Consider the following 15,000-nt stretch of genomic DNA (forward strand, 5'->3'; position numbering starts at 1 on the left):
TAGAGACACAAATAAACCTCTGCGAAGCAATTGGTGAATGTGTCATCATCTCCAATTTGGTCCATGTAGCGTCACAAGGCTTTTATTATGCGTGTGTGAATGACAACGCAATTTGCCGCGCAGCCATAAAGCACATTCATGAAAGGCTTTGGTTTCCACCCACGCTACCTTTCCCTCTCCCATCCCCATCAAAGTGCGTCTCCTGCAGGGTCAGTAGCATCACAGTGTCTTTGCCTTCTGCTTCTAACCATCTCATTTACTCCCACAAAGGTCCTTTGTGGAAGCCGGCGGAGCCGTCAGGCGCCGTAACTATGACAACAGATTTCCTCTCAAGCACATGTTTTTTTTTTTTAGAGTGACGCAGATGATATTGGGAATGGGAATCAAGGATGAGGGGAGCCAGGGCTGGGCTGGACTGGAAAAGGTGAAGATGACTGGGAATGGTTAAACGGCTGAGGTGCTCATAGGATTCCCATCAAATTATCTCTACTGAAAGTCAGAAGGAAGTGGAACTCCTGCTGGGAAAGAAGAAGTTGGAAGTTTGTTATGGTTTGTTATGGTTCCCCAAGCTGAGTGGAACCTCTTTGAGATGTGGAGGAGACACTGATGTCAGCTCAGGCAATAGTTGTTTATCCAAGCTGCAATGAGAGGTTCTGATTTGCTTTTGGTGTCAGGGCTAATGAACATACAGGCAGAAGCTGCAGCGAGTCCATTGATTTACACTCAAAATTCATTTTTCTCAGTTCAGTATCTGACTTCTCCAAAATTCAGTTATGCCTCTACACCCTCAGGCATCTCATTTGGTAAAACCCTCAGACAGAACACTCCCAGCAGTAGATTTGAAGGTGCTGTAATTCAGTGATCACTGTTTGTCTGTTTGACACTAACTTGTGTTGCTCTCCCTTCATCTTCATAGGAACCAATAGCCTAGGAACCAGTAACCTATGAACCAGTAACTAGAACCAGTCATCCACTTTGAAGGGCCTTTGCCACCTTTACTGGGAATAGCAATGCCCTTCCTTTACATACTATCATTTCTTTCACCTCCTCCTTGATTATGGGTCTAGAAGGGAAGCGTATGGACATAGCGGAGGAGTGTGGAAAGAGAAGCGGTTTGTAGATGGGTGGTCTCTTCTGTCCTCCTGATGCACAGATGTGAAAGGATCCCCAGATTAAAGCCCTCACAGAGGGGAGGAAGAGGGAGATACAAGCCCTTGGTCTGGCACTTCAGATAAGAGCCAGCTGTAACACACACACACACACACACACACACACACACACACACACATGCACACACACACACACACACACACACACACACACACACACACACACACACACACACACACACACACACACACACACACACACACATGCACACTCGCCTCCAGCCGATACATTATTGATCAAGACGGCTGAGGTCTCTCAGCAGATCCATGCTCTGGGGAGGGTGTCCGTGGAGGAGCTTGAAAACAGCGCTCTTCCCCCCTTGAGAGAGAGAGAGATGGAGGAATGGAGCCCATGGGCCTTGCCTTGGAGAACTTCATAAACCAGCCAGCTCCCGCTAAAGCCAGACCCAGGCAAGGCTTTGGCGAGCTTCCATTTCCCCATACGGTGTGAGTGGGGGAAGCCTTGTTAAGCGGCCTTCCTATGGCTTGTAGAGATGGTGCCAGCAAGGGCGTGGCTGGTTCAATTTCCTAGGGAGTCAAAGTGGTGGTGAGATGCATGCCCTTACAGCATTGTGAGTCCGTTTAAATGAGGCAGCTTTTGAAACAATAAAATCACCAGGTTCAAATGATTAGGGAGGACGAGAGAGTAGAGTGTGGAATTCACGTCAACTTTGTCAAGAAAAAAACATTCCTCCTTGACAGAAATTATTCTTTTCCATCCTTTTTTCCCCCTTCACACACACACACACACACACGCACACACACACACAGACACACAAAATGACACGCTCAACTTAGAAAGAAAATCACAGCGCATAACCATAGGCTGTGTTCTGTTGTACAGGCAGACGTTCATTGTGGTGGAGGGATCTGCAGTTACAAAGAGTACAAATCTATTCACAATGGGTGAAAAGAGAAATGAGAATACTAGTTTTTTCCCCTCTACTCTTCCTTTCTTGTTTGCCTTTCCTTTCTCCCTCTTTCTCTCTCTTCCTCTCTCTCTCTACCTCTCTCTCTTTCCCTCGCTCTCTCCCTCACTCTCTTCCTCTCTATCTCCCTCTCTCTCTACCTCTCTCTCTCTCTCTCCCTCTCTATCTCTCTCCCTCTCTCTCTCTCCCTCTCTCTCAGCAGCAGAGAGGCAGCCGTATCTGCTTTAGATTAATTGAATGGCCCCAGCTGTGCCTTAATTAGTGTTAAAAGATCAATGATGCTGGATGCAGGGAGATATCTCATCTTAAAGCCCCTTCACTGGCGCCTAAGAGCAGGGGCGCCTGCAGGATTATCGTTCATGGGACGCACTCTGAAGAAGTTTATGCCACCACAGAGTGCGCCACCATAGAGTGCGCACAAACTAAGTGGCAGCAGCCGCTCCATTTTGGTAAATGTAGAAAAAAAACATCAATTGACGTAAACAGAGGTGAACGAGAGCACCTGGCCTGGGACTGTGTGACAAAGACTGGACAGCACAAACCAAGTTTGAAAAGAACTCGGTTGATTGGAACATTAACTTATTGTATAACTTACTACTTCCTACTTTATGGAAGCTGCTCATTGATGTGACTCTCATTTTGCTGTTGTTCTGAGGTAATAAACTCAGCCTTACCTTTTCTTTCTATTTTAGATCCCTCAGATGCCAGCTAGCTAACTTGCTAGCACTGAAGCCAATAGCGGAGGGCTAGCATCCACGCATATTTAAACGCATTTTGAAATAAAGAATAAATGTCGATCAGATAAACACTGAAGCAAATGTTTTTCCTGGTCACTTATTCATCATGTGCACCAACAGTAACCCATCCCTGGTTTTATACACTCTCGTAAAAAGAAACACAGCCTATTATACAATGAACATTTGACTCTCCTGTTCCTGACTCCCTCAAAACTCTCTCAGTATCGATCGAAGTCTTCATGAATACTCATTACAGCCAATCTTGTTCTTAGAGTCAATGTTTTGTCATACTGTTCCTCATGTATGTCTTTAAATGTCTCAAGCAACTGAATGACCATTTCCACCAAACCAGTTGAGATAGGCATCATCAGTAGAACTATAATTATGTAGCGAATGTTTGGGTACATGTCCACTGTCTCCCCTAGGATGGTGCATAGATCAGAATCAGTTCCCTGCAGAATCGTTGTGTTGCGGCAGCACCAGCTCCAGCTCCACTCCTCCACTCAAGTCCAGACTGGGCATCGCTATGACAACTAAGTGACAACTTAGTTCGGCTCCAACACCTCTGTGCAGGTTTTTTTTCCGTTAAAAAGTTACGTTTTACTACATTGCTTTCTTGTTTGTATTTTAAACATTTCGATTTTACCTTGACATTATTACATTTAGCTTCTGCCAATTCCGCTTCAAGTTCACAACTGCCCTCAATATGCTACTAATCAAAACAAAACTGCCAGCCCGCCCGCCCGCCCCTACCTGCGCTGGAGTACGCAGTGTGCGTATCTTGCAAACAGTTGGGGGCGCCACTGGCCGGGAGAAACACTCCATCTGAGCGTTCTCTCCAATCTCTCTCCAACCTCAGTCAGCGCACTGTGAGTGTGCGCAACATGGGAGAGTGTGTGTCTGCAGGAGTGTGTGTGTTTCAACAAAGGGGAGGCAGGCCTGATGCCTGATGACAAATAGGTTAGATACTACCGTGTGTGTGAGTGTGTGTGTGTGTGTGTGTGTGTGTGTGTGTGTGTGTGTGTATGTGTGAATGTGTGCATTGACAGCTGTGTGTGTGCTTGTTCGTGTAAGTGTTCGCACACACACACTCACACACACACACACACACACAGCATGCTGACAGGTGTGTGCGTGCTGTGTTTGGAAGCACGGGGGAAATCTCAGGACACATTTGCTCATGCAGACGAGGAATGTTCTACATGTTGCTCATGACTTCTGGCCCCCGATTAATGTGCCTTCAGAGACGGATCCACCGACAATGAGAAAGACTTAATTATTTCTGCCAAGATGATTAAAGGTATATGTGAGCGGAGGAGAAAGAGAGAGGAAAAAAGAAAAGAACGAGAGACGACGGATAGTAACAGCGAGAAATAGACTTATATTTCCAGACCAAGAGCAGTACTTTTGAGTGTTTATGAGACCCCAACTGTACGCGTATGGTCTAGGTGAGCGTTTCCTTGAGCAAAGTGCTCCTGTCAGCTGGGCAGTGTTCACGAATGTGTGTGAAGACAGCTGGGTGCAGGCACTATGGACGACATACGGCTTATGGGGGAGAACTCCCATTTACTGAATTGCATTTGTGAGCCTTAAGTCATTTACAGCACATACACTCACACACACACACACACACACACACACACTGACTCACAATAACAAATTCAGGGGGAGCCATTGGCTTCGTATGGATAGCGATCCCATGAGGAGAAATTTCCTGCTTCTCCAACTGGATGGGTGTTTCTGTGGGGCTCCACCCCGAGGGCTCGCTGATGAGACCAGAGATGGGTGGTTCTGTGGGGATCCAGTCTCCCCGAGGGCTCGCCGATGAGACCAGAGATGGGTGGTTCTGTGGGGCTCCAGCCACCCCGAGGGCTCGCTGATGAGACCAGAGATGGGTGGTTCTGTGGGGCTCCAGCCACCCCGAGGGCTCGCTGATGAGACCAGAGATGAGTGCTTGGGGAGCGGAGGAACTACTGACATTTTCATCCCCCGAACAACCGGGAAAATTGGTCATCTGATGGATTCTGAGCCACAGTCTGAATGTGGGATAGGAAACAAACTAAAGGTTATTAGAGGGGTTTGTTTGGTGCGCTTCCAATAACAAATACCCTTTTTCTTAAAAAGAAAGGAATGTATCGCTAAAGACACTGTACAGAGTGGACACGTGGTTTAAGGAAATGTATATCTTTGTGTAACAACTTTTTTGTCACCAGTGTGTTTTGATCACAGAGAGAATAAGACCCTTTCACCTGATTGAAATAAAGACACTTCCCTTCATTAGCGGCTTTGTTAATCAATTTAGCTTACTGCAATGAGTGGGGGGAAAAAAGCAAGCGGAGTGTATTTCAAAAGCTCTGTAAGGAATGAAATAACTCAACATGGGGAGAAAAGCTGGGTAGCACCATCCATAAAGCAAATGGCAAATGTTAAAATGCAACGAGCAGAATTCTCATTAGCGGAGGTTAATTACCAGCTGTTAATTTTAAACAGATAGACCAGGCCAGCACTCCTCTGAGTTATTTTAGGCCAGCAGTGCGCCTCTCCTCAGCTGGAGTGCTCCTCCCTTTATCATTTTCTCCAGGCGTACCTCTGTGTCTGAGAAGCTTTTTCTCTCTTTTTTCTCTGTCTTTCTTCCTCTCATTTCCTCTCTCTCTCTCTCTTTTACTCTCTGTCTTACCATATTTCACCGTTCAGCTTTTTTCTTTTTTCTGTATTTCTCTGTCTGCATGTCTTTGTCTCATTTCTGCTCTCTGTCTCTTTCTGATTGCCCTTTCTCTGTCCTCGTCTTTCTGTGTAATTCTTTCTCTCTCTCTTCCTCCTCCCCTTGTCTCCCTCCATCGTGTGTGTGTGTGTGTGTGTGTGTGTGTGTGTGTGTGTGTGTTATCTGGGGCTGAGTCCTGCTGCGTTGTGGTGTGCTGTGGCGTGGGCCTATCAGTGGCAGAGCTGGGTAATCCACTGCACCGCGAGCGCCGCCTGAGCACCGCTCCTCTCAGCCCACGGCGCTGGATTACCTGCCGGCTGTCCCTGCTGTCTGCGCTCAACACCGAAACACACACGTGCACACACACATGCACAAACACACATACACACACACACACACATGCACATACACACAGGGGCGGCCCTAGCACATTTGGCGCTCTAGGCGAGCTTCACTCCTGGCGCTCCCCCCCCCCCAAATAATTTTTTTTTTTTTCCCCACGAAAACAGAATTGCAACTTTCAAAAGCTATTTTGCCCTGTAAGACTGCATTTCTTTCACATAAACACAACAACGAACGCGACGATGAACAAACATTAATTCAAGAACAAATCACTGAGAAAATGTCACGCCTGTGCTGGACTACGCTCCGGCCACGCCCCCTGTTCAACTGTTTATGGACATACACATTTTTGTATTCCAAGATGCATAGCTCTTGATTAGTTGAATCATGTCTAATTAAACTGGCTAGCTCGCTCCACCAAAACTAAAGCTGTCCAAATTTGATTACTCACATTTTTATGACGCAAAATGACGCAAATTGCGGTACAGCTGAACTTGAACTGATGTTTCGACTGAATGGCACTAACAAGGAACGTCACAAGTCACTGGCTAGCTAGCGTTAGCTAACTAGCAAGATTACATACAATCCATTCACTAAAGTTGACAATACAACACTTGGATTTTTACCAGTATTCCTCATTTGTTGACAAGTTGCCGTGTTTGGCTTCCTTAATGGGTGTGCTATGCAACCAGTAAGATATGTGTAGTGTTGTTGCAGTGGCTATTGGCTTTATATGTGCGCCCCTATTTTAATCATGCCTTTTTTTGTATAATGTAGAATAAATGGACATATCATTTTTGATATACCCGCCTCTGTAAAATCCTTAAAGAACTATGTGACAGGGAGTAGGAAAACTTTCAATGATAAGGTACATCTTTTCTTCTTAACTCCACTAAAGTGCCCGGGGCAATTCACGCATTCGTGAACGTTTTCTTATCTGGAATTCATTCTAGGCTAGAACAGGATTTAAGGATTTACCTTTCTCCTTGGCACGTTTCTCTTCTTCTTCCTTTCTTTTCTTCTTAAATTGCGCCCCGGACGCCTCACTGTGCTAGCATGTTCTGACAACACCAAGGACGTACGTACCCCTTCCGTTTTCGATTTTTGGCTCATTTTATGTTAGATTTTTTTTTTTTTATGTCAAAATATTGGTTGGAGATATAGAAGGGGGCGCAAAAAAACTCTGTCCAGCAAAAAAAACATAATTCTTGTTTTTTTTTTTTTGCTGGGCGCAGTTTTTTGCGCCCCCCTCTGAGTGGCGCCCTAGGCGACCGCCTATACCGCCTGTAGGAAAAACCGCCCCTGCATACACACACACACACACACACACACACACACACACATATCCACAAACATACACACACACACACACACACACATACCCACACCTACACCCACAAACATTCACACACACACACACACACACACACACACACACACACACACACACACACACACACACACACACACATACACATGCACACACACACACAAACATACACACCTACACCCACAAACATTCACACACATACACACCTACACCCACAATCATTCACACACACACACACACACACACACACACACACACATACACATGCACACATACACACACACACAAATCCAAATGTGCACATTCACACACAGACAGACACCCACCAGCACGTGCATTCATGCTCATATAATCACATCAGCACATTTACACACAGAGATGTTCACATAACCACATACAGAAATGCATTCTACCATAATACAAATACACACATTTGCAGGGGCACTCACACCCAAATGAAAATACACGACCACATACAAAACCTGATGCACAATAGTGCTTGTAGTATCGGTCTGGGGTGGGGGGTGGGTATGAAAGGTGAGTTCAGGTAGCTGAAAGTATCTCTCATTATTCTCAGACTCTGAGGCATACACCATTAGCATGTCCTCACTAACTCTCACTTAAAGCGCAATAAGTCTCGGCACCTCAGATTTTCCAAGTCTTGCAAGGTCAACCCTTATATTACAGAAAATAATGATTTCACCGCTCCAGGTCACAGCCCCGTTTGCAGTTCGCTTTGTGCCTGATGAACTCACCTGAACTCCACCCCGGGAACCTCTCACAGAACACTTCATAAGCACGTCCATGTTGGATCTGAAGCACGCTTGGAAAGTAAGAGACACCTGCAAGGTTTCAGACTGTAGACCTTTGAACCTGTGCCAGAAACAGCAGGAGGCAAATAAAGGAAAAGAGAGAGAGAGAGAGAGAGAGAGAGAGAGAGAGAGAGAGAGAGAGAGAGAGAGAGAGATTGGCCACAGGAAGAAGGGAAAAAAGCGAGGTGCTTGACCTGTGGTACAGTCTGCTACTCCGAGTGTGGCTTGATTGATGCGCGGTGACATGCCGGCACGCGGTCAGATCCATCACCGCAACTGGAGATGCCGAGGATGCTGGGAGTTTTAAACGCCTTGCCCCCCTGAGTGGCAGGGCCAATGGCGGGGGCTAAATATGGAGCGCGGCTAAATAATGACCGTGGTGATTGGCCGGAGCAGCCTCCAGACTCTCTCTGCGCACGCAACACACCGGAGCTGCGAAGGAGGAGGCTCAGCGGTGAGCTGAGGGCCCCCTGAAGGCTTTCTTAGAGCCGCCATGGAGACGCGCTTTCTCCAGAGTGTCAAAACAAATCTGTTCTTAACGCGGAAGGAAGGTAACTAATCACTCAATTGTCTTTTGATTGTTTTTTTTTGTTTTTTGTTTTTTTTTGCTGCTATTTTGGAGATTCACTTAATCTTAAGGACAAATCTCCTCTGGATGCGTATATATTGAGTAGGCGGTCTTTGAGTCTTCATTACAATTATTTGTAATTAAAAGTTTTAGAAGGATGTATTGCACCTTAAATCAGGGAGGTGTGTTCTGTTGAAAATCTCTACGTGTCCTCCAGGAAACACTGTGACCCAGCATTACCTCCATAAATATGTCCTGAAACTAGCAAGGGCTAACAGGAGCTTGTGGGATCATGAGTAATGCCTAGGTTCTTTGAAGAGGTCCGTCTATGCTTTCAATTTCAATTTTACAGGCCTGTGGTTCTGTGTGAGAGCACTACGCCCCCATTCACAGCCCAGAGACAGAAGCTCTCTCAGGGAGAGGAGGTGTCTCTTCATGTTCAACTTCATGTTACTTCATTAAATGCACTCGGTCTCATACTGATTTACACACACGTGTGCACACGCATGCACACACCTTCACACGCACCCACACACACATTGATACTTACACAAGAACTATAACCAAAAATCCGTACACATACTAAAGGGTATAAACATGCTCACTGGTAACAGCAATCAGGAATTATGTGTGTCTGTGTAACCTTACGTCTACAGTATATTACTGTAACAACAGATCGCTGGACTACTGGATGGACAGTATTCACTAAACAGCCAAACCCAACCCCATCCAGCACAGACAGATGTGCCCTACTCAGAAACACTCCAGGTAAGCGCTCTACTTCAACCAAGCATGGTTGGAACATGTGGGGACAGTTACACTAAAAGTTCCAATTAATAATGCTCTATTAAAGTGTCACAGCCAAATCATCACACGTTGCTCAAATTGTCCATAAATGAGCCACAAGAAGAGAATTCGTTCAATTTGCATTGAACATCTTCATATTCCACCTGATAAAGCAATCTCATTCCTATTTCAAATCAGACTGTTTTCATTGGAAACTGATTGCTTTTGTATTGAAATCAGCATCTTTTGTTTCAATATATCATTTCTCTATGCAACAGCGTGCATTTTGATTGTCAGTACTCTAATGCACTTCTGGATTTGAATTGCAAAACAGCCCGATACAACAGAATTGCGTTTTTATGCAGCATTATAACCATAAGTGATTGCACCATAAACTCTGCTGGAATGCTTAAGCATCTGAATTACTGTCATCATGCCATCATTACATCTCATTATGTGACATGTACTGCTGCGGCCAGCCAAATGAAAAGAGATACATTATTAGTGTGTGTGTGTGTGTGTGTGTGTGTGTGTGTGTGTGTGTGTGTGTGTGTGTGTGTGTGTGTGTGTGTGTGTGTGTGTGTGTGTGTGTGTGTGTGTGTGTGTGTGTGAGTGAGTGTGTGTGTGTGTATGTATATGTGTTTATGCATGTGTGTGTGTGTGTGTGTGTGTGTGTGTGTGTGTGTGTGTGTGTGTGTGTGTGTGTGTGGTCCTTCCCTCTTATGATCCCAGATCAGAATCTTTCTTCACTTTTTTTCTTTTTTGTCCTTCTCTCCCCAGGATGCTTTCTCATTCAATTTTCATCTTTCTCTCTTTGTCTCCCTACCTCTCTCTCTCTCTCTCTCTCTCTCTCATCTTTCTCTCTTTGTCTCCCTACCTCTCTCTCTCGCTCTCTCATCTCTTTCTTCTTCTCCTGCTCTCCCTCCCTCTGATTCAGCGAGCGAGAGCTTCATAAACAATTTCCTCCTCCCCTACGCTCTCCAGCTGTTTTTGCAGTGGTGCTGTCCAATTTCCTGAGTCCATTCTTCACACACCTTTTCTTCTCTTCAATTTCCCCCATTTCTCTTTCTCTCAGTGTGTGTGTGTGTACGTGTGTGTGTGTGTATGTGTGTGTGGTTTCTGGTTATCTTATTTCAGTACAGAGGCCAAAGACTCTGTCTCTGTGTGTGGATGTCTTTTACACTACAGGGTGGAAGTCACATCACTTCCGTACGTAAAGAAACAAGTGTGTCTTATGTGTGTTTGTGTTTGGTCGAGGACATTAGCAACCAGACCCATTTTTGATCACGTGACATGTCCACTAATGACAGCGGTGACAGTATAAATGTGATTACCATGTTCACTTTTCTCTTTTTTTTCTAACTCCCATATATTAATTTAATCTTGATCTGCATTTTTTCACTAATTATTATTCTTCCTCTTTTTCTCCCCGACCCCACTTCTGTATGTATCTATGAGTTCATCCACCTATCAGTCTATCTCTCCTCTTCCTCCTCCTCGCTGGAAGACTACTGAAGGGTTAAAAGGATATCTACTCAAGTCACAACACTCTGAATGACACATAGCACCACTCGCCCCTGTTGACTGTTATAGACAGACACACTCCCACACAACCACATTTACACACACAAGCTAATCAAGATCAAGCCTCGTAAGATGTGTTTTAAGGACTTGTTGGACTCAGTGCTACGGTCCAGTAATATTGCACAGGCTAAAAAGATGTTAGCCTACAACATTGTATACTTTACAATAAAAAATTACATCATCAATTAAATCACTCATGTGCCTCACTGTTTTACAACATGTTGTAATAATGATATGGTCACTTCATAAAACGCCTAGTATAATGTGTTCTTCCAAAATGTGTTTTATTTGCATGAAATTCATTGCATATATGTTCAGATTTTATCATTCAAGAATGTATCATTCACTGGCAGTTAAACACCCTCTAAGTCTCTTTCTTTCTCAATGCATATGTACCTGAGTCCAACACACTGGGCGTTGTGTGATGTCTTGTATCACCTTCCTGGATCCTTCGGATGGATGTGGGGGGACTGTGTTACCTTGAGGGTTGGTGACTGAGGATGCCTTTCCTTCAAAGCTGACAGCTGTGCGCGTCCTAACCTCACGGTGAACAACACACGCTTCCATTCATCTTGCAGGATGGATAGAACGACAGCAGAGAGAGAGTGTGTGTGTGTGTGTGTGTGTGTGTGTGTGTGTGTGTGTGTGTGTGTGTGTGTGTGTGTGTACTGTGATCAGAAGTGCACGTCCTGAGACGGATCAAAGCCCTGCCACAGCCTCTCCTGTGATCCCCATCTGATCCCACGGGACAGAAACGTCATTAGGAGTGAACCCTCTCTCTGAACATACATCACATCCCTGCACCCCTGCCCCCAGTCCCCTATAGGACATGATCCTGTGTGCAGAATGATCCTGACCCAACACAATGTCATATTATAGCCCCCTGCCACAGCAAAGCCGACATATGTTTATGGTTGATGTGGAAGAAGCGTAATATGTTTCAAGTCGAATGACAACAAATACAGAGAGATGATAATCAAATTAAATCATTTTTATAAACAACTAATTTTGTAATGATTGAATTGTAGTTTGTTTTGTGTAGTATTTGTTAAGGTCTCGAATTTGTGTAGGCGCATAATATAGGAACAAATATAACTCTATTATAGAAAAGCTTTAAAAATGTAAGAATGACGAAAAATAATAAAAGTCGAAAAGTATTAACCAGTACCAGCAAATAACTGCTTTCAACCCTTCACACCACACCAGTTTCTATCAGTGTTTTCACTCACAGGTCAGGTCATCACTTTAACAAAAAAAAAATCTGAAACCTATGGCTATCTCCTCTTGACCTTTATCTGTTGTGCAAGGCCAGGCTTTCAGATCAATATCACTGTTATCCTATTGAGACATCTTTCAGCTCCAAAGACAATGAAGATTGGTGACATAAATACTTTTATGTCGGCGTGGCGCAAGGTCTAGGCTGTGCCCTTACAGACAGGCCTTGACCCCTGTGTTGTAGAAGTGCTTTTTCTATTTCAAATCTAATTGGTGTGATCCAATTTTTCCTCTCACCGGACTTGAAGCTGGTTCCTACTTGTCCACGTGTGGCGTTAGCCTGTGGAGCTAACAGTGTTAGCCTGTTAGAGACAGAGAGAGAGAACAAGATTTGATTTGTGTTCTTTTGTTGTTGATTTTTTTTTTTGTGCTTTCATGTCCATCTGTTTGTGTGTGTATGTGTGTGTGTGTGTGTGTGTGTGTGTGTGTGTGTCTGGCTGTACGTGCTCAAGCTTGAAGGAAGGCAGACCATTTTGATTCCTAATGACAGCTAACAGGAGCTCCTCACGAATTGGCCACACACATTCTCTCCAGGGCACTGGCACAGGACTGGTCACTCCTTCCTTCCTCTCCCAGAAGCCTCATGAAGAATTAAACACACACTGTGGCCAACAGCATAAACGAGAGGAAACATACATCCGTTAGCCACCTTCTCCACAAATGAAGACCATTCACAATGACCTTGTTGGACAAGCCGCCAGGAATTACATGCAGGGACGTGCGGTCAGAGGAGGCAGGGGAGGCAGAGCCTCACCTGGCATCTTGAAAAGTAAAAAATAAATACATTACAAATAAAATAAATATTCATATTTCTCTACTAATCTGTGGTATAGGTGTGATTTCGGCATGATTCCAATCATTTCGAGCATTTTTATAATCAAAATCGCTGAATTTGCGCATGTCCTGTTCAAATAGACGGGAGAAAACAAGGGACGTGCGGTCAGGGGAGGCACCGTATATTGTCTATGGGAGACAGGGGAGGCAGTGCCTCACCTAGGATTGCGCAATCCCTCAGAAACTGGGTTTTGCGCATGCGTGCGCATGCGTGCGCATGCGTGCGCATGCGTAGAACCTTTGAGCTGAGCTCAAAACGCATTTGTCGCTGCACGATGGTAGTCCTTTGGGGGATAGTAGTCCCTCACATTGCGCATGCGTCATTTTGCGACACTGTCGACTGCTGTCACAACGACAGATCCGTTTTCAAAAATGGAGAAAAGCGACGAAAGCCAGTTTTTTGAAAACATGACCATTTATTTAAAAACAAAGAAGATGTCACAGTGGACAAAACAGATGAGGTGGAGGATCAAAAAGTCTCTCCCCAGTTTCGTTTCATATGTTGAAGTAGAGCCTTATGCCGTTTACAACATAATTAAATATAACATTAAATATACCCACATTATGCGTTAAGACAAGCCCCATATGTTGATGTTCAAACCGTTTACAACATTATTAAATATTACGTTAAATAAACCTACATTATGCGTTAAGACAAGCCAGATATGTTGATGTTGATGTTGAGCCTTATGCCGTAAACCGTTTGTGTCTGAGCATGCGCAATGTGAGGGAATACTATCCCCCAAAGGACTACCTGTCGCTACACAATGGTAGTCCTTTGGGGGATCGTAGTCCCTCACATTGGGTATATTTAATGTTATATTTAATTATGTTGTAAACGGCTAACAGCATAAGGCTCTACATCAACATATGAAACGAAACTGGGGAGAGACTTTTTGATCCTCCACCTCATCTGTTTTGTCCACGGTGACATCTTCTTTGTTTTTAAATAAATGGTCATGTTTTCAAAAAACTGGCTTTCGTCGCTTTTCTCCATGATTGAAAACGGATCTGTCGTTGTGACGCATGCACGCGCGGCTTCGCTGTCGACAGCAGTCGACAGTGTCGCAAAATGACGCATGCGCAATGTGAGGGACTACGATCCCCCAAAGGACTACCATCGTGTAGCGACACTACCATCGTGTAGCGACAAGGACTACCATCGTGTAGTGACAGCATTGAAAAATCATGTAGGTGAGGCACACAGTACCTCTGCCTCAATGAAGGGGGCGTGCGAGAGCGCATCTGTCGGGGTTATGCTGGGGAACGTTGCCCTTCTTCTACACTTCTACTTGACCTTGACGGCGAAAATGGAAGATTTTATTGCTAAGCTGAAGCAGTTCTCAAAACTGGACTTTCAGTCCAAACGTGAAATGATAAATAATGGGAGACCAATGCCGGAGCTAAAAGGTATGCTTCAAGCGACGGGACAGAAGATAGCTCGATCGACTTCTCACATTCAAAGCCAAATTGCTTTGAACATGTTTGGAACCTCAAGAACAAAATTTGGTTTTGAACTTACAGCGGCAGCTCCGTTGATTTCCCATTATTTCTCTTGGGATTGTTTTATGTCTATGTGAAGCCATTTAACATCACACAAGTGCTGTGATCACTTTGAACCCAAGACTGCTTTTTATTGGTGAGTTGATTTTGAGAAATTAAACTTAAATTGTAGGTAAGTTGTGTTTCCTGGTTGCAATGGTTATCCTGTTGCTACGTTAGCTAATTAGCTAGCTAAGGACACTTAATAACCTTACGAGTTAATCGGAAGAGTTCAATTGGCATGAAATGATAGCTGGTTATCTAGCTGATGTTATAGTCTCAACAATTTAACTCTTAAAATTATAATGGGAAAAGGTAGAACCCCTCAGGGTGCTTGTGCAACTTCGTAAGAAAGAGTTCATATTCACGAGTTCATATTCATGAGTGCATA

This window comes from Clupea harengus, chromosome 12, assembly GCF_900700415.2.
Source record: "Clupea harengus chromosome 12, Ch_v2.0.2, whole genome shotgun sequence".
Taxonomy (NCBI): Eukaryota; Metazoa; Chordata; class Actinopteri; order Clupeiformes; family Clupeidae; genus Clupea; species Clupea harengus.